Below are 19449 nucleotides of genomic sequence, written 5' to 3'. Positions count from 1 at the left end.
GAGCATGGCTGTTGCAAGGTGCGTTGTTTTCTGGAACATTGAGGTCAAACAGCTTTTGATATGTTTGCTTCCTGAAGCTGAGTCTATAAAAGGCCTGCATTTAGGATGAAATGACTAGTCCTGTATTTCCAAGGTTTTGAACAACAGATCAGTTTGGATGCCTGAAGAGCTGGAAGTTTCCTTGTTAATTCCCTCTCCACCACCCTAGACATGTATTTGCACAGCCTTGTTGCTGTAAGGGACGCTTATTCTTCACTAGGGACCTTATTATTTATTCAAGTGTTACCAGAGCTGTGAAGGCCCCATTTTTTTACCTTGTGATCATTGATATATTTGTAGAGTACTTAGCATATGGTCAATTTCTCACTCAAAGGAAAAGAATTCTAACAACCCTTTCTTTGTGTAATGGTCATTAAACTTAATTTGGAATCTTAAAACACAGGCTTTTCTCCAGGCTATATTGCAGTAGTATATAGAGTAGTCAGTTTGGCTGTGATAGGGGCACCCTATCAACTGTATAAACAGCACCAGCTTTTTCAGTGAGTGAAATTCTTGTGTACTTGTCATTTGCAGATGTTTGAAAGCCAGGCAATTTTTAGAGCTGTGCTTTCTTACGTCCTCTGGATGCCAAAGCCTTTATTTCATGACCAGATTCACGTTTACAGCAATAGTGCAGTCATAGAAAGACTTTTGCCTCTGATGTTGAAGCATCTCTTATAATGAGCTCTCAAATTCTTTGTGGAAGTAGCCAGGAGAGGGAATCATTGACTATCTTCTCTGCAGAAATTAGTGGGCATATTAGGTTAATTCTGTGGGATGTGAGGATGCGTGCCAGCTATAACAGAGCTCCATCAACGACTAGAACAGAATGGGCTTTGATTGCTGTCATTTTGACTTCAAGGTCAGAAATCCGTACTGTTACCCATTTCACTCTTAGCTGCATGCTGCATCAAGGAACGTATCAGTCCTTCTGGGCTGTAAGATTCAGTGACTGCAATCCTTGTATCGGGTTATGTGTTACATATGCCTTTCTAATTAAGAGTCTTTCTGGGACCTTAAGAGAATCCGTTCTGAAGTCTAAACATCAAGATAAGTGTTTTCATGTAGTTTTGTTGTTGTTACTGCAATAGCAGAATGAAAGCTAGTCTTACTGAGTTTCCAAGCACACTGGATGATGAAAGTTCATCTTATGTTTCCACACCAGTCTACTTTTCTTTGAAAAACTACTGCCTTCCATATTATGATATGGTGTTAATTCTTTGAGGATTGAAAAATAAAGAGACTACACTGATGTCTGCATGGCTAAAATCGATGCAGAACAAACAGAACTTGCTGATTAGTTTTTCTGTAGTTCTACTGGAGTTTCCTGGGTAAATGATTCCATTATTACTGAAAGTAATTTTTTATTAATGCATATAAGAACTGTTTTATGTTCTGCTTACCTCCTCACTAAGTCATGTAGAAGTAGTAACTTCAGCCCCATTTACAGAAAGGCTTCATGGTGTGCTGTTGTGTGAATGAGAGCATGGAAAAAACTCATGAAGAGTTTACCATGGGGAAAAAAAAAATTACTAACTCATTAACTTACAGTTTTGCAGAGCCAACTTAAAGAGCTAAGGTTATTTTATGTTGGTAAAAAAAATATCACGGAATAGCTTCAACTCCCATACAGAATCATGCTGAGGTGTGTGTTGAGCACTAACTTAGAATGTTTACTCCTGAAATGAATGCCATCCCTTGGCAAAGGCTGGGCTGTTCCTACTCCATGTAGAGTTCTTCTGGTGTCATCATCCATTTTTGGAGGTGAGGTTGTACGTTATCTTTTGGTAATATTTTCAGTGAGCACCTGCCAAAAAAAAAGCTTGGCGTAATCAGAAAACTCATTGTCCTACTGGCATGAGCTTTTGATTTGTCTGTGCATTTTTCTTGAAAGCAGTCTGCATTTTTGTGCATTATATGCCGATTATATATGATATGCTTTTATATATGCTCTTAAATACCAGACTTTCTTTTTAAGAGGATCTCTGGAGGAAGTGAAAAACTAATTCTGGATGACTTAATTGATGCATATGATATTTTGTACTTAGCATTTGCCAGATTTATTCTTTGGTTTCTTTAAATAAGTTCAAAGCAAGGCTTTTAAAACTTTTCAGCAATTGTGAATGCACTGGGAAATATTTATGCTTTATATCCAACTTGATACTTTTTCATGACATATGTGGTGTTGATGACAGATTATAATTTTGCTTTTTTCCAGTTAGTGAAATATTTGCCTGACATTTGCGAAAACAGCTGCTGTAGCTCAGCATCATGTCATGCACTTCGCACATTTGCAACTCCTTAAAACCAGTGAGTTTTCATTTCCTCTCAGTATCCACTACCTGAGTGCTCTTACAGAACCTCATTTATTCTCTTTCCCAGAGTTACTATTTCCCTCTCTTTTTTCTCCCTGTTTTGAACACAAGTTAGCACTTGATTCCATTGGTTTTGTTTAGCAGCTTTCATCATCTACTAAAAGTCTGTTATTATAGGCTTGTTGTTATGTATTCTTCCATTTAATTAAAACCTAGTTCTTTACCAGTAACTAGATCCAAGAATGCTTTCTATAACTGTATTTATTTAATGCTCTTATTACGTATCTTAACCAGCTATAAAAATAATAGTCTTGCTGTTGACTCAGTGGCATTTTGGAATAGAAGCCAGTTATGTGCAGTAGGCAGCAGGTAGTACTGTGCTACTGGGCTTAGCAATGTGCACACATCTTGGAAGGTTTTTGTAGAAGCTCCAGGCTCTCCAAAAGCCATGCAGGTATGATGAACAATATTACTTAGTTCGGATAGTTCTGTATTTGTAGCTGAAATGTTTGCCCATCTGCCTCTTCTATGATTGGAAAAGACACTGTGACTTCCCATCAAATGGATCAGTTACTTCCTGATGAACAAAATGTCATAACGTAAAAACCTGTTACTATGCCTCACAATCCCCAGGTTAAAACAGGCAAGATGTACTTGTAGCTCCATTTCACTTTGTCTTCAGCTGCTAATGTGAAAATTACCATTGAATACGTCAGAAGGAAAAAGAAATGGCAACAATTGTCAGGCATGGCTACCAGGTTCCTTGTTCTGAGTGCCCAGAAGTTTTGTAATGCCATGCATAATCCTAGCTGCTTGCAGCAGCAAGGTATGACTAGCAGGCTATGAAAGTATTTCTGTAAAATTTAATAGTTTATCTTTTTTATTTCTGAGAGCAGGGTTTCAGTGCTGTAGAAGCAGTGATCTGCATAAATGTGAGATAAGAGGCGAAATAAGATTCTGTAATCTGCTTTTACAGGACAAGCTTTCCAAAGCTCAAAGCAATCTGTTTATTTTATGGAAAAGAAGGATAAGGTATGTAATTACAATCTCTAATTTCCAGAGCTGTAAGTCCAGCAGAGGACTTTATGGTAAGGGCCATGACTTGCAAGCTGGAGCTAGAAGAAGCAAACTGGAAGACTGTTTCCCTGGATTTCCAGTGACAGGTCCACTAAACTGTCTGATATCTGATGGGTTTTCCATCGGTGCTGATTATCTTTCTGAAATAAATGATGTAGTTCAATTGAAAGTCATGGGCTTAATGCAGAGGTGAACTTCTTTAGCTTGTGTTATGCAGGAGCTAGGTTATCAGTGCATCTGCTGTCCTCTGAACCATTTCTATGGATGACCTAAATATTACTTGAAATCAATAGGAGGAAAAATAATAACTTTTATAGTGGTAGTATAGTGGTTAGCACTGATTTAACTGGTTACAATTCTGGCTTTATAAAAATGCATTGTTTATTTTTCTTCCTTCATATCTTTCTAAAGTTATCTTCTATTAATAATTTTCTTAAAATCTGGAATTTTCTGAATGATTTTAATTAGAATGAAAAATTACATTTTTGCATGTCCAAAAAATAACAAACTAGTCAATTGTTGAAAGAATGCAGAGAAAGAAGTGGAGGGGAACCTGGCAAAAAAGTGTTGGAGAAAGTTTTGCGGTATGACTTCGTACATGTTATAGGTTGTAAGTTACTGTCCATCTGTGTAGAAACCTACGAGCACCCTAAGACTCCACTAGGATGAATGGCTTTTATTTTGCACATCCCTGGTTATTTTTTACCCTCTTTTTTTTCCCTTAATTTTGCCTAGTATGTTATAAATATGCAACCACAGATTTGTTTCCTCCTTCCTTTTGCAAGGTTGCTAATTATGGCAGTAATTGAAGAAGACTGAAGAAGGAAAGTGTGTGTGTGTGTATACATGCATACATATTAGTCTTATATGTGCGTACTTGTACTTGCTTTTCATCAGAACTTGAGGTTCTGTGGTAATTTGAGTAGCTGTTACTAAATCTTGACATAAATTTGATTACAGTGGAAAAATATACAAGTCCCCTATCAAGCAGCTGATCTGTGGCCGTTACGTGTTTTGCACCTTGCTACCTACCATCTGTCTGCTGGCGTAGTGCACAGATACAGTAAATGAGGAAAATTCCAGTACACTAGGAAACAGCATACAGAAGATGATGGCTATTCTGATCCATAGAATACCTTCACATGCTGCTAATGTCATTGCATCACACTTGATCTTTTGACCCTTGCCTGGATTATACTATCTCTTCAGATGTGTTGCAATAGCTAAACGTTTTATAGGGAATGTAAGTAATCTAAAGATTCTAAGACATCTAGAAAGAGAATTTGAGAAATAAACATTAAAAATGTAGAGATGTGTTCTGTTTGCATGTATGAAATTATCTGGTTTTAAAGAGTTTAGGGTTCGGTTGAGATTGTCTTTGAAAACCCTACTCTGGCAAGACTCTTCCATATCAAATTTGACGTGTTTACAGCCCATCTGCTCAACTTAGTGTGCTCTGACTGAAGAATTTCAATATCCTTTTGGATGAAACTCCATTCTCTTTTGTGATGTCTTCATGTGGTATGCAAAGTCCAGGAAGAAGGAAAGGCAGGCTTGAGGGGAAGTTCCGTTCTAATTTTTTTGTGTGCCTATTCCTTACTTAATTGTTCAGCATTACCTGTTTTTCTGTAATGTGCATTTTCTTGTGTATACATTTGTGTAGCAGTAGCTTCATCTTAACCATGCAGTGTTTTTTTTTCTGATGTGTTTACAGCCCTCAGGTGGGTCCAGTATGTTTGTGCAAGGTCAGGAGGAGCACTGCTCATGTAGATTCTGAGTCTGCAAGCTGTTCCACTTGGCTCCAACTGTCTGTGCATTTGGAATAGTCTGTGGGGGACAAGATGACAAATGGAGTGAGTTCTGGCCTTTTCAGAGTATGAATATCTATCTTATTAAGTATTTGCTATGTGTATTAATGTGGGAGCAAATAAATGTATTCAATAAGATGCCAGACAGTTCTCTATTGTTTCATATTTGGAAATCATATAACCTTTATATTAGGAAAGCAAGCAGATGCTGAATTAACATAAAGCTGTATGTGCGTAGATAGACTGTAGAAACAAAAACCAACCAACAAAAAACAAAAACAACCCCAAAAACAACAAAAAAAAACCCCACTTATTTGCTCTGGTGGAAACTTGTAAGAGCTCACTTAAAATGTCAGGATTGAAGCTTACATTTAGCTTATTTCTAAAATAAATAGTAACAGCTGAGCCTGTTGAACTGTATGTATCTGCAATGAAGTCTGGGTGACCTCAGCAGGGCTATAGTAAGGATGAATGTGACTAACTACTTAATTTTTTTTTTTTTTAGTATTCTACAGAACACTAACTTAATTTATCTTGAATAGTACATTCTCTGATCCCAAATAAATTACTGAAAGGTAAAATTGCTTTTTAAATGATTAAATGCTTTGTATTCCAGTCTTCTAAAAGTGTTATTACTTTTGTGCAGCGAAAGTTCAAAGCCAGCTACTCTTAAACTCCAGTATACTGAAATCCTGTTTCAGTATACTGAAATCCTGTTAGCCATATTCCCCTGGCTAGCAGCGTGTTAGTCTGTTCTTTAAATGTCTGGCTGAGCTCTGATTTGCATACAAGTGTATGGTTATAAGTAGTTCCAGCTATGTGACATCAGGAGAACAGTCACTAAAGATTTTTCTGATTTTTTTTTTTTTTCGATTTTTTTTTTTTTTTTGGCAACTTCGTCCTGTTTATGGTTTGTGTTGATCTGCCTTTAAGAATCTGTTCCAGTAGTGGAAATTAAAAGCCCATAAAAATATTTTTATTTTTGAAGAAAGAGTGCTCAATAATCCTCACAGTGAGGACAGCAGCAATAGGAACATGGAGCTGCCTGTCTGCTGTGCCACAGTGCGTGGCCATGTGGCTGATTCACATCTCCACTCTTCTGCTTTATTTCTGTTCTTAAAGATGTGCTTCCAATGACTGAGTCAAGTGAGAAGCTTCCTAATGGAATAAAAATCACTATGTATGCATTCTTTCTAGTCACAAGCAGAACTGAGCATGGTTTACTTAAAGTTCTCCCAAACTTTTCAGTGCTTGTTGATAAGATAGGATCACTGTTTTGCCTGGGCTTGTAACAGTGGGAGTTGATGGTTTGGTGTCTGCTTACCTGATGTGGTATGTTGTATTTCATCCACCTGTAAATGAGTCCTGGAGTCAGATGTATACTTTGTTTCTGATGTGTGGGGTGTGACAAAGTTACAGTTACCATTATCACTATGCCATTAATGGTATTTGTAAAGCCTATATCATGCACATGTATACAAAATCCTAAAACTCACCAGTACAAGAAATTCCACATGAAATATGATTACTTTACTTATAAGAACATTTCTTAGCCACACAAAGTCACATCTAAAGTAAAAAGGGGGAGAAAAAAAGCCCTGAGATAATCTGAACAAGGAGCTCAGTATTTTGGAAAGTATTGGTTAGTATCTTCAGCAATAGAAAAAAAATGTGAGAATTTCCAAAGGATCAAGTGTATACCGAGTGCCTTACTTCATTTATTTTTGCGAATAAAACTATGCAGGAAAAGCAATTTAATTTTCTGTTCATTGGTATAAAGCACACACGAAGTCTTTTAAATTTTGCAATTTTAAATTGCCCGATACAGGCAACATTATAATTTATCAGTTTTTGTCACACATGCTCCAAAGGTTTTGAAGTTCCTGCACAGAGACAATGTTTTCTTCTCCTTGCGTACAAGCAAGCAGGAGCCTCTTCTACCTAAAAAGGGCTTCCTTGCTTTCTGCCCGTTTCGTTGATCAGTCTCTGTGATGGGTTCATGTGTCTGGGGGCTGACTGTAGATTCCCTGCCTCTCCCCTCCTGTCCCTCTTTAGAAACCTTGTCTGGATGCTTTGTGAGGCCGTTGGATGGCTGCCTGGGAATTCCCGTAGTAGCTCTAATCGGGCCATGGGACATTCAGTTGGAGTCACGGTTCCTCCAGATGCACAGAAATCCTAGATGTTCTGACAGCATGTGTTCAGATCAGATGTACCATGTATGTGCCACAGCAGAAGTTTGCACATGGGTGGTAAATCCATTTGCATAAGATGGGGATCCTTGTATCCTGTTGCCCTACATGCTGGGTTTGCTTTTCTGTTAGGAAGATCCTAAATGGCAATGTAAGACTCACATTTCTTCCCATATTCAATTTCTTCTGCAGTAGCTTCTAGAGAATCTAACTAAAAATATAGGGTGGGGATGGGACTGCACTGCAGCATGTGGAGAATATCAGTCATCTTCTTGGGGCCGGTTCCAATAGGAAAGCAAACCTTAAGGATGTGAGCTGACAGCTGCATGGATGTGAAAGGCAGTAACAGAGCTGCAGCATAATGATCACTGGTGGCCATCCACACATCCAGTCTTGGACCAGTGTTTCCTTGCAGAGGGGCACTTCTGTCTTTGAAGCTTGTCAGCTTCTGTTTGACTTATGGCTGCAGGAGGCAGTGGGCACAAAGCAGAGGTTCCATCTGACTGTTGCCAAGAGCTTCTGTACTGTGCGGGTGATGGAGCACAGGTTGTGAAGTGGGAGAACTTCCAAAGCTGTCAGGGTGTCCTGCTTGAGCAGGGCAGGAGCTGGGTGGGCCCAAAGGAGACTTCAGGCTCAACCAGTCTATGATGCAGTGTTTTTACAGAAACGTTTCATTTTGAGCCCTTCACAAGCACTTCAGATTTCTTTCGTTGTTTTGCAATGTGGCCTCTCCGCAGCAGTTCTCATTGCTTGGTTTGTCAGTGCACTGGCTGACTGCATTTTGACAGGTTGCAGCGTGTTATTTGCAGGATTTCAGTGGTTCAGTCTTAGGCGCTTAAAAAGTGCTACTGAGTGTAACTGGTTCACCTGCTGGTGATTACACGGGTTTTGAGAGTGGCTGGCAAAAGGAACAAGTCTGTATGGGCTCAAGTTCAGGATCCCTGGTGGAGTGTTATCTTGTTTCATGTTGCCAGAGAGACAAGTGGCAGATTTGTCTGTACCAATGTTAAGTGTTGGAGAAGTTGTGACTTTGTGTTTAAAAACCCAAACCAAAAAGCCTTTTGTCTTTTGTCATTTCCACTTGTCATAGCTTGCTTTGTCTCTTTGTCTTACAAACAGACATGTATCTTAATAATTTTGGGGTCTTACGCGTTAAATAAAGGGATGAGAGTCATTGGTGCCAGAAGGCTTTGGAAATAAAATGAAATAATGTTATGCTAAAATATTTTTTAAGTTGTATTTCATCTTATGTTGCTTAATACATATGACAAAACTAGAAAGAAATACATGCCTTCATGCCTTCTGTTGTAATTACATTTCTTCCTACTATTATAGAAGAATTGATGATCTCAGGGGAAAGCAACATGATAGATAATACAGACTGACCTAAGAGAAATTATTTCTTACTGGTTTCTGCAGCAACAGTGGTACTGAGGGGAAGAAAAAAAAAAAAAAAAAAAAAAAAAAGATAATAAGAATTGCTACTTAAGAGAATTTGTCCTTTTTTTGTTTCGTAAATAAATTAATCTGAATTTTTAGTGGTAATTAATAAAACAGGGCCCATTTGTTACAAACAGGTTTCTGACTTTCTACTCTAAAATGCTGGCAGCTTTTTCCTTTTTCTTTTGGTTTTAAAACAAACCAAACAGCTGGAGCTGAATGGAACAAGCATAAATGAAATGCTACTTTTCTACTTTGTCAGATGTCTCTCAGCTCTGCTGGTAAGAAGAATACTGAAAAAGTCCTTTGGGCTCTAAACTGCATGCTTAATACGAGGGTTAATAACTGATGTGCATCAAGTTCTTTATTTTGAATTGACAGCTTATCCCAAGTGGGAAAAAAAGTAACCCAGTAATGTTAGCAATGTTATGTAAAGTCTTTTATTGATAGATAAATCTATGTGTAGTTATATTATCTATATAAATACATGGGAAATAAATTGGCATTTAGATTAAATATTGATACCTGTTACATCTAGATTATATAGATATGCATATGTAACAATATGTACATTTTAACACATATGTAATATTTTCTTTCTGTCTATAAAAACACATTTGTTTTTGCTATTTATATATGTATTTGATTTCTAATTAGTAAAATGTATGCTTGTTTATTTGCATGTAACTTTATAAGCTACTCAAAAATGCTAGCAGGTATAGGGGTGGTTTTGTGCCCTTTCTTATTAATGGAAAGGAGAACTGGCAAGTTTAACTGTTCGGTTTCAACTTTTTCTTACTGTCTGCAATTTAACAAAGATGCATCTAACTGCCTGAAGATATTTGAGATGAATAACAAAAGGTAAGTATCCAGCATGATATCTCATCTTCTTCAGGCTGTGTCAAGTTGCTTTTGTTGTGTATTAGGTACTCCACAATGTCTTAAACCTTGCAAAAGATCTAATTTAGGGAAGAAGGCAACAGAAAATCTAGAAATGGCAGATTCCACCATACTTACAGGTTCTCTTTATGAATTTATCCCATTAGTTCCAGAACAGAAGAGGGAGGGGAAAAGAAGTGGATGTGGGAAAACTGGCTGATAGTATAACTGGTTTAATGGTGTGATGAGTTTTGATTCAACCAATACGCAGTTATGTTTATGCACTATACAGCAGGGCATATTCAAGAAACCTCCTAGTAAAACTTCTTAGAAAATAAGTTATGTATGTTGGCAGGTTTCAGTAATATACTGACAAATGTAGTCCGTATTTACAGTATTTGCATTATTTTCCATGTGTAAATGTATGTACTCTGTAATATTTTCTACTGAAGCTCATGTCTATATGATAACACTGCATACTCCATTTGCGGATGAGTGAAGAAACTCAGCTTTGTAGAAGCCTGTTAAAATACATATGTAGGCCAGTGAAGAGTAGAAAGCTAAGATTACCAAGCCTATAATTTAACTGCAGTATGTGTCTCTGTGGGGCTGGAGGAGCAGTAAAGCATAGGGGGCAATAGTTTTCCCAGATGAGTTCTATGTATAGATAAATACCTGCTGCAGTACATCTAAAATTCATCTATTCTTTGAACAGTGAGTGGATTGATGACCCGCTCCTCAGTGTTTAGACATGCTTTTTTCAATTCCTGAGACTTCTCCTTCCCTTCCCTTTCCACTTTCTTATGTTTTGGTTTTGCATGCAGTAGCTGGAACAGTTGAGAGGAGGGGAGTGGGGGAAGAGAGATTTGAGACAAGTGTTGCTTTGTGTCCCACTGGACTGCAGACTGATTCCTAACGTGTCAGGATGTAAGAGCAGGGGGAAAAAACACGAGCGTGTGATCTGAGGTGAAGTGCTGTCATTGCCCTCCGCTGCCAAGCAGGCAGAAGTGCTAAGCACGATTACATCAGTTCATAAAATAGTCGGCTTTGCTTTCCTATTTGCGCTACCAACTTTGATGCAAAAGCTGATGTGATGCACATAGGAAAACTGCAAGCCAACCATCTTCTTTCAATATTTTTTTTCTCTTCAGAGAGGGTTCTTTGTTTTTGAAGCCAGTGGTGATTTTGCCATTCATTTCAATGAGTATTTTTAATAATGGTTGATGAGGTAACGTTCAGCTGGACTGGCAGAGAAACATTTCCATCTTTTGGTGCTGCTTGTAAGAGCATAGTTGAAATTGAAGGCTTTGTGTTTGTTCTCTTTTACATATGCAGAGGAACTTGGTTAAAGAAGAATGGAAGTCTTGCATTATTTTAGTGTGTTAAAATGTGCTTATTTATTTCTGTTGTTATTGAGCTTCCTGCTTATTCTGTTGGGTTATATGAGAATTTGAATGGGTCTCACAGAGAATGCCTGTTGAAGCAGGATTCCCAGCTTGCAGAAGTGAGAGGTTTGGCTCAGCTGGGAAGCCTGTGCTGGCTGATACCGAAGCAGCTGCTGGTTACCTTTGTTTCAGGAACGTGCATTTAAAAAGTGCACTTGTACAGAACTGCTCATAAAATGAGAGCTTAAGTCTGTAATGATGTACGATAATGATACATGAATATGTAAGTTATTTTGGGTTCTTTTGAACATTTATTTGTGTTGCAGAAGTTTTAGTTGCCATTTGACAAAAATAATCCATCAAGATAAGGCTGGTTATCCTGTATGTTGGAACAGAATTTCATGCCTCACCAGTTTAGCTTGGGAAATATTTAGAATATGATTTGGCAAGCGTTGAGAAGGTCTCTGCTGAGTAATACTTGCAATAGAAGTGAAGCACGAGGGATGTTGTGAAGAAAATGCACATCTAGCACATGAGAAATGGCTATAACTTTGTTCTTCATTGTTGTAAGCAGTTTGTTTTAGTGCAGTGGCTGAAGGAGAAGGAGGGTCAGTCATGGGGAGGAGCCTGGCAAAAGAGATGTGAGCACACTGGATGATTTTGCCACTGAAGGAGTGGAACTGAGTAAGCATAAACAATCTGTGTCACTCTCTCAGAGTTGGTTATTTCTCCTTTAAAACTCTGCCTTAGTGGTCTTCGAAGAAATAGAGTTAGTTTTAAAACTTTTATTTCCTATGCTGTTAAAGCACATGAGAACCTTGCATCAAAGTCCTAGTGAAATAATCATAAGGTTCTCTTGCTTATGGCAGAAAACACTTCTGTAATGCAGTTCATTCTCAAATTAGGAAAAAACAGCTGCTGATGGAAGGCAGTGGGGGACAGAAACACTGATTTGACCAAAGCATATAGGAAAGTGATATTAAAAAGGAGGTGGGAGTGGAAGAAGTAGGCATTCACAATTCCAGGGAAGCTCTGTGTTTATGTAAAGCACAGCAGCTGCACTGCAAACCCCTCTCTGGATGACCTCAGTCCCGAACAAGACAGCCTGTTCCGGGTGCAGGTGTGATTACTGAATTATTTGTTCTGTTTCAGTGTCAGTCAGTCACAGGGGGGAATTCTGGGTAAAATTCGTATCCACTGAATAAATTGAATTGATATATTTGGTATTCCAGAGTGTGCTGTGTGCCTTCCTGCTATTGCAGAAATGGTTGATTTTATTCCATTGAATTACACTAGTTAAATAGGACAGACAAGAGGAAGCGGCTCCCACAGCAACCACTGAATACATCAGGCAGGCAGATGGAAAGGCAGGACTGGACTGAGGATGGAGCAAGACACAGAAGACGGTTTTGACAGCTGACTTGTGATCTGTTTTGAAGAGGCAGTGTGTGCTGTTTGAAATGTGGATTTTAGTTTCTTTTCTGTGCTTCATGAGAAATGAAGCTGTGAAAATGTTCACCTGTAATTCATGTATCCAGGCAGTTTTGTTTGAATTTTACAAATCTTGGGGCCTGTCAGAGTTAGGCTAAGCTACTTTAAGTGGCATTGGTCTTTGCCATGTGTCAGATGCTGTGCATCTTCTGTATGCATTTTTTCCTCTTACCGATAGATGAAATTTTATGAGTAACTCCTGTTTGGTGACTGCTGCCAGAGAGAAGGGCTTGCTTAATGAATGCGGGTACTTTTCTCACTCTAGTTTCTGAAAGAACGAGTCTAGTCAGACTTAATTATGGAGAATCTGGGTACTCTAATGCCTGATTTACTTATTTGTTTGGCATGTTAGAGTGTAGGAACTTGGAGTCTTGCGGGAATGAAGGCAGTAGGCCCTTCTAGAAAGATGACTATAGTTTTTGTGAGAAATTCCCTGTCTGCTTTGGCAATCATTAAGGAGAAACCTATTTATTCACCGTACGATGTATGACTTCAGCATCAAAGTTTCCCTAATGCTTTATTAGAGTATTTTTATTTCTCCGTTTTCTCAACTAAAATACAGTAGAGGAGTGTAGCCTCACAGATGGGTTGAACCCTTTAAAGATTGCGTGCTGTGGTGACAATTATTATTCCTGCGTGTGAGACCTCAATCTTTTATTGATGTGCTCTTCTGTCATTTCTTTGAAAAAGCATGGTAGTGGCATCACTGTTAGCTTCATGGGAGGCAGAGCACTGGTATAGAAATGCCTGTGAATGCGATAGAAATGATTCTGAAATGACAAAGGATTAATGTGCCAGTATCAGTGTGCTCTTAGACACTTCTTTGGTGATGCGAATTGAGCATTCCTTTGCACTGTGTGCTTTAGATTTTTAGTAGGCAAGAAAGATGAAAAATGGAAGATATTTTGCTGAGACTGGCTAATTTTAAATCTGGGCTCTTGCTTGTGATCCACTGTAATTTAGCTAAATTATCTGACTGTAACTGAAGATGTATGGGGATAAATTTCAGATTATCTCTGAGGGTTTAAGAAGGGTTTTAGGTGACTCAAAAATGATACACTAACTTGATTAGATAGTACAATTCTAATGAGTATGCAATCCAATATGCTGTAATGTGGCATGTTTTTAGGAGCCATCTGCTAGCTGTTTTTCTTTTAAACCACCTGAAACTTACGTTTTTTATGAAACTGGTGTTGCCTGAGTTGGTCAGCAGTTGGGGCATACTTCACCATTTCTAATGTTGGGAAGTAACGGAGGAGGGATTTGGCAGGGCTGAAGGCAGCTCGAGCACCACCCACTGTCTGCACCAGTAGCAGCCAGGCGCTGTGCTGAGCAGCAGGCGTTCTTTGTCTGCCGTTCTGCCGTCCCCACCACGTTGCTCCGTCTCGGCTGGCCGGGTGCATTTCTAGACGGGGAAGTTGTTGGCATAGATGCCACAAACCAGTCACAGATCAGAACAGAGTCATCTTGCTCACTGTAATAACGTAATGGGATACATCAGAGGCCGTGGTGGCCAGCTTGAAAAATAGACATTGAGGCACCCCAGTAGGAAGGATTGGCATCATTCACACAAGTTGTAGGTCACTTGAGATAAATTAGAGTTCTTTCTTCATGATTTTCTGAGCATTTGAATTGTTTTCTTATTTATGTTAATTCATATAGGACTATGAAGTTTTTAACTGTTCTGTCAGGAAGGAAAACGATCTCTGTTTTTTGCAAATATCTGTCAGGTAGCAGTGGCAGTGGAGGATCTTCTTTAATGATAAGCTGTTTATGTTAACCGCTCGTGATGGACTATGCTACACCTGAATTTAGAGTTAAAGACTCAGAGGAAGGAAGTGCTTTTCATGTCTTAAGCTCTTCCTGAAAGCAGAAAACTGGTTGCATTTCACTTTTGCATAAAGTGCTGTTGCTTTTGATATGCAAATAGTGCACTGCACCATGTAACCTCAGTTTTCTAGGGACCAAAAGGAAGGGCAGAGAAAAATGTATGTGGTGTAGGAATTCAAAGGGTATCGAAGCAGGGTTCCTACTCTGTTTCACAAATCAATCCTAAATGCCACCAAAGCAAAAAGAGATCAAATTGGGTTGGACTGTAAGGACAGGGATTGCCTTGTGTGATAAGGGACATTTGAGAATTTCTGCATGTAATGAATATAAAAGGCAGCTGAGCTGACTGAATGTTAAAGCAGCTGTAGTGAGCAGTAATAGAACAGAGTGGGCTGTAGCTGAGCGACAGCTCATCGTATAATCATCATGTTTTCCTCTTAGAGCATCTCTGAAGAACAAGAAAGACTTTTTTTATCTTCATCTAACAAGCAGATTTTGAGTAATTATTTTTCTTGAAAATTAACATTAACATCTGAACTATATATATATATATATACACACAAACACACATACATGGAGTTGAATGATGATACCTACTGTCTGTGGTTCAAAATCCCTTCTACACCCCTCACCTCAGTAAATCATGCAGTGTTTCCCCCAGTTCCTCCTTTCCCTTAATTGTTTCTCTTGTACAGAGGTCAGATTTGCTCTGCTGGCATTTCGCGATGCAGACTTACGCACAAGTCTGCTTTGCTGCACGTCTCAGTGCCTTTGACGTACTCCATTCTCTTTCCCACCCACCCTCACCTTGAGAAGCTGCGGGTGTGCAGCACAGATGGTGGCAAACCAGGAAGCTGTGCCGATTGCGGGTGGTTGGAGTCGCCCTGGCTCAGCCATACCAGTTCGGTGAGGCTCCTTTCTTCTGTTTCAGTCCTTAGAAGCTGACTGAGGAGAAACAAGACTTCTGCAGTAATCTGAAGCAACAGCAGGTTCCCAGTTTTTCCAGGAAGTTCTCTCAAACCTCTGAATCTTTTACCTTGTATTACTGGGAGAGTGGCAACTGGAAATCTGCTTTATTTGGTGAAGCAGGAGTTAAACAAAAATAGGTTTCGTGAAGTGAAACTGAAATCAATAGGAGACTGCATTTTCTGCTGTGAGTCTGTAGGCAGCAATGCCTGTAGTGTGCTTCAGCTTTGTGCTGCATTTTCTCATCCGGCAGCAACCAGAAGGGTCCTCTCATGAGCAGGTATTTGACAATATGGCGTAGTGATGCTCTGGAGTTCGTCAGCTTCTGGATCTATAGATGCACTGCATTGTAAAGCAATTAAGCAAGTAAGAGCCTTTTAACAGTGAAGTCTCTTTTATTATTTATAAAGGTGGAGCTCTCCCAGTACAGCTGAAATGGTCTGAAGAAGCTTCAAAATAGGATAGCTACGTGTTCCTGTGAAGTCAACAAACTGGGTGTTTGGTGCAGAGTGCAAAAGAGTAATTTGAATTGTTTGTGTTTTGAGTTACTTTAGAAAAAGGCAGTTCAGTTTGTAATTAAAAATGCACTCTGTTTATTTGCTGAAGTTTGCACAGCTCTCTAGCAACATATCTTCTAATGTCCACCATTACAGTGCCTGTATGCTTGGAAATGAGTTGGCTGAGGGCTTTCAGAGAAAGTTCACAGGAGAGCTTTGTTCAGCTGTTGTTGTGATCTTTTTGCAAACGTATGCAACTTAATAGTAGCTTTCTCACAGAAATTTACTTCAACACAGTTCACGTTAAAAATTATTCCTCTTTTACCATCAGGAAATGAACGAGGGCTGTCTGGATGCTTTGCTGTGCAACCTGCTGTAGAGACCCCTGCTTTAGCAGGAGAGTTGAGCTGAATGGTCTCCAGAGGTGCCCTACAATGCTGTGATTCTGTGTCTGTTTTAGACTAATGAAAAATATCATTCGGTATGCCCACAATGGAGTACAGCAGAAAAGAGTTATGAGTAAGAACACTGATCAAAATACGTAGTGCTTTGGCAATCAGTCAAGGTCTAGCAAGGAAGCTTTCCTTGGTATGTTGATATTTGTCTCTATACGCATGGGCACTGTATGAGTACATATACAAAAGTAGCCTCCCGTGCGTGCATGTATGCGAAGAAATATTTTAAATTGAAACACATTCTGATATGAACTATGTTTTCAGGCTACCACAAAATTAAAAGCCACAGGTAAAAGTCAGTTACTGTTACCATCATTTCAAGGCGAGAAGTAACAATTGATCTCCTGAGATTTTTGTTTCCTTATTAACAGAGATCGTGATGTTTAATGGATATCTATAGATGAAGTCCATGGAAAAATTTCTGTGACTCAGTGACACTGGGATTTCTTCCTGTGTGTTCTAAAAGATCTCAGTAGCACATTGTCATGCCAGTGACTGGGTGCTTGTTTGCCTCCTTGTGAACAGTGTCACAAGGGCAGTAAACCTGCTCGTGCTGGTAGATTTGTCCTGGTTTAAACTCTTTTTTAGTTCTGGACCTGGTAGACAAAGAATTTGATTTTAAAAGTAACCCGGGGCAAATCGTGCTCATTCTCTTCATATCCCTTATAAATGCATATTTTACTTCGCAAGTAATCTTTAGTTGATTGCTTAATACAGTTTTTGTTTCAATTTTCTCAGTATAGTAGACTAATAATAATCATTTTTCAAAAAGTGAATTGGAAGTCCTATAAATGACTTACAGAGAGAAAAACGAATATAATTAGGATTACATCTCAGTGTTTTTTATATGTGGATACATGGCATGATCTTTATTCTCTGATATTTACTGCTATAACGAAAGTAAGGCCATAGAATAAGCTTCTACTGAGCTAGTAACTCAGTAGGACAACTTTGAGTTTAAACCAAACAAAACCAGAAACATTTTCTTCATAGAACTTCATAGAAGTATTTTAGTGAGAGTATACAGTGAATTGTGTAGTCAGGGTATACTTTTGGGGTTCAATCCAGATCTATACTATTTTGATCTTCCAAGAAAATCCTTAAAGCCAATTTAAGAATTTTGTCTTTCAGTGGCTAAGGAGAGAAAGAGCTTTTTATTTGAGAGTTTTCATCTATCTTATTTAAGTATATGTACAACAAAGTGTGGATGTTGGGGAGAAGAAACAAGTTCTGTGATCATATGTTTTTCAGTCCTCTTCACAGAGAGATGATGAGAGTAGCTGGCAGCAGTTCTGAGAACACAGAAGAGTCCAATTAATTTAATGATGTATAGCTAGGCAAATGATTCTTTTCTTTGCTACTCTTGGTGGAATGTTCCTTGGCTGTGGAGGAAAGGAGATGTTCCAATTCACATCAATTGTCCCTTTTGTTCAAGGACAGGTAGGACTGGTGCTATTTCCACAGCATTTGTGGGAGTGCTAAGAAAAGTGCAGGCATGTAAACAAAGCTGTGTACAATATGTGGATAAGACCCTTGGATGTAAGCCCCAGTCAAGCTTACTTCTGTGCTGTGAAAAATGAAGAGTGGTTTTACAGCTGTCACCATACCAGAACATAGCTGTCTGCTCTCTGGGGGCCACCAGGATGCCCACTTTGTGGGGACAGGCTGGGATCTGCACTCAGCACAATTGCATGGGGCCAACCAGCAGAAAGCTGGATTTGAGTACACTCAAGCTGTGGATCTACAAAAGAGGTGAGCTAATCCCAAAGGATGCTGATGCCGACTTAAGTACATTCTTCACCCCACTTGCATCCTGCTGTCTATCTTGTACCGACTGTGGTGTTTTTGCAGACTTCTGTGTGTTGATTCAGTCCAGCACAAAGTTCATCTGTACAAAAAAATAACGTAGTGGGAGCTTTTTGTTGGTGAGTCAGTGGCCCTTACGCAACTTGGATAAGCATCATGGTGTGTGGGAAGGAGAGAATGGCACCAGGGAGCCCAAAGCGGAGCAGCAGAGAAGGAAGAGGCACCTGGCCTTTTAAGGCTGCTGAATTTTAGTGTAATACTTGAGTCAGTACAAACTAGTTCTGCTAGGATTTTTCTTCTCTGCTTTCAGCTGCGTTTCAGCTTTTTCACAAGCCGTCAAATATCTGCATAGGTGGTAGTATTTAATTAAAAGCTGTAATCGTGTCATTTAAAGGAATGCTAACCTTCACTAGTCTCTCCCTGATGCAGGTACCCTTTCTGTCACTACGGTTGGCTCTAGCTGCTGGATTGCAAAATTGTTAATGTAGGATCAAGTTAAACAAAAGTAGGTAGGAAGCCCCTATGTTTTTGCTATGCATTTCACTTAGTCAGATTTAAGTCATTTGTTAGTGACTAGCAGTACTTGCTGTGACTTTCCTGTGAGCTTGCATTGGTTAAATGCAAATAACATATGCAGGATGCTAAACTATGGAGATTTTCTTGCGTACTTCAGGTAGAAGTTGAGAATGTTGCTTTTTTTTTCTTCCTTTCTTTCTAAGCTGAGTCTCTGCAACTTCTCGACAACCTCTGCCAGTGCTCAGTAACCCATCGTCAGAACAGCATTTCCTGATGTTAAGATATTACTTCCTGTGTTTCAGTTTGTGCTCCTTGCCTCTTGGCACTGGGCACCACTGAAAAAGCCTGACTCAATCTTTTCAGCTCCTTCTTCAGGTATTTATGGATGTTAAGAGGGCTCAGAGAAAGCCTTATCTTCTCTAAGCTAAACTGTCTCAGATTTATTCCGAGGTGAGTTTTTCCTTCAATCCCACTGCTCAGACATGCACATGAATAATTAACAAGGACTACGATACAGGCACTTGAGGCAGTAGTAATGCTATGGCCTGTCCTGTAGCTTGACAGAAGCTGTGACTTTGTTATTGCGCTTAGAATTGCACTTTCTTTTTGTGATTTGCAGTAAATTTGAAATTGGTCTGTAAACACGTTGAATTTCAAATCAAGATAGCATTAAAAAAAATAATAATCAGGAAATGACATTCCTGACCTTTTAAGTGAGTTCATTTTTGTGTGTGTGTGATCTCTATGCTCTTTGTT

At 39.1% G+C, this 19449-nt stretch overlaps 1 protein-coding gene across 7 annotated transcripts in view; it reads left to right on the top strand.

Annotated features, from left to right (window-relative positions):
• OTUD7A (OTU deubiquitinase 7A) overlaps positions 1 to 19449 on the top strand; it is a 117520-nt gene that overhangs the window by 31164 nt on the left and 66907 nt on the right. Inside the window, exon 1 of one of the 7 annotated variants that reach the window (XM_052671828.1) lies at positions 19038 to 19143. The exons of the other annotated variants lie outside the window; for them this stretch is intronic. The gene's annotated coding sequence lies outside the window, so the exon portion shown is untranslated. Of the gene's footprint in view, positions 1 to 19037; positions 19144 to 19449 lie in introns of those variants that run through there. 7 annotated transcript variants of the gene reach the window in all.

This window comes from Tympanuchus pallidicinctus, unplaced genomic scaffold (genome assembly GCF_026119805.1).
Source record: "Tympanuchus pallidicinctus isolate F22 unplaced genomic scaffold, pur_lepc_1.0 scaffold12, whole genome shotgun sequence".
NCBI classification, from domain to species: domain Eukaryota; kingdom Metazoa; phylum Chordata; class Aves; order Galliformes; family Phasianidae; genus Tympanuchus; species Tympanuchus pallidicinctus.
The sequence above is the reverse complement of the archived record's forward strand: the minus strand, read 5'-3'. Positions and strand labels throughout refer to the sequence as shown.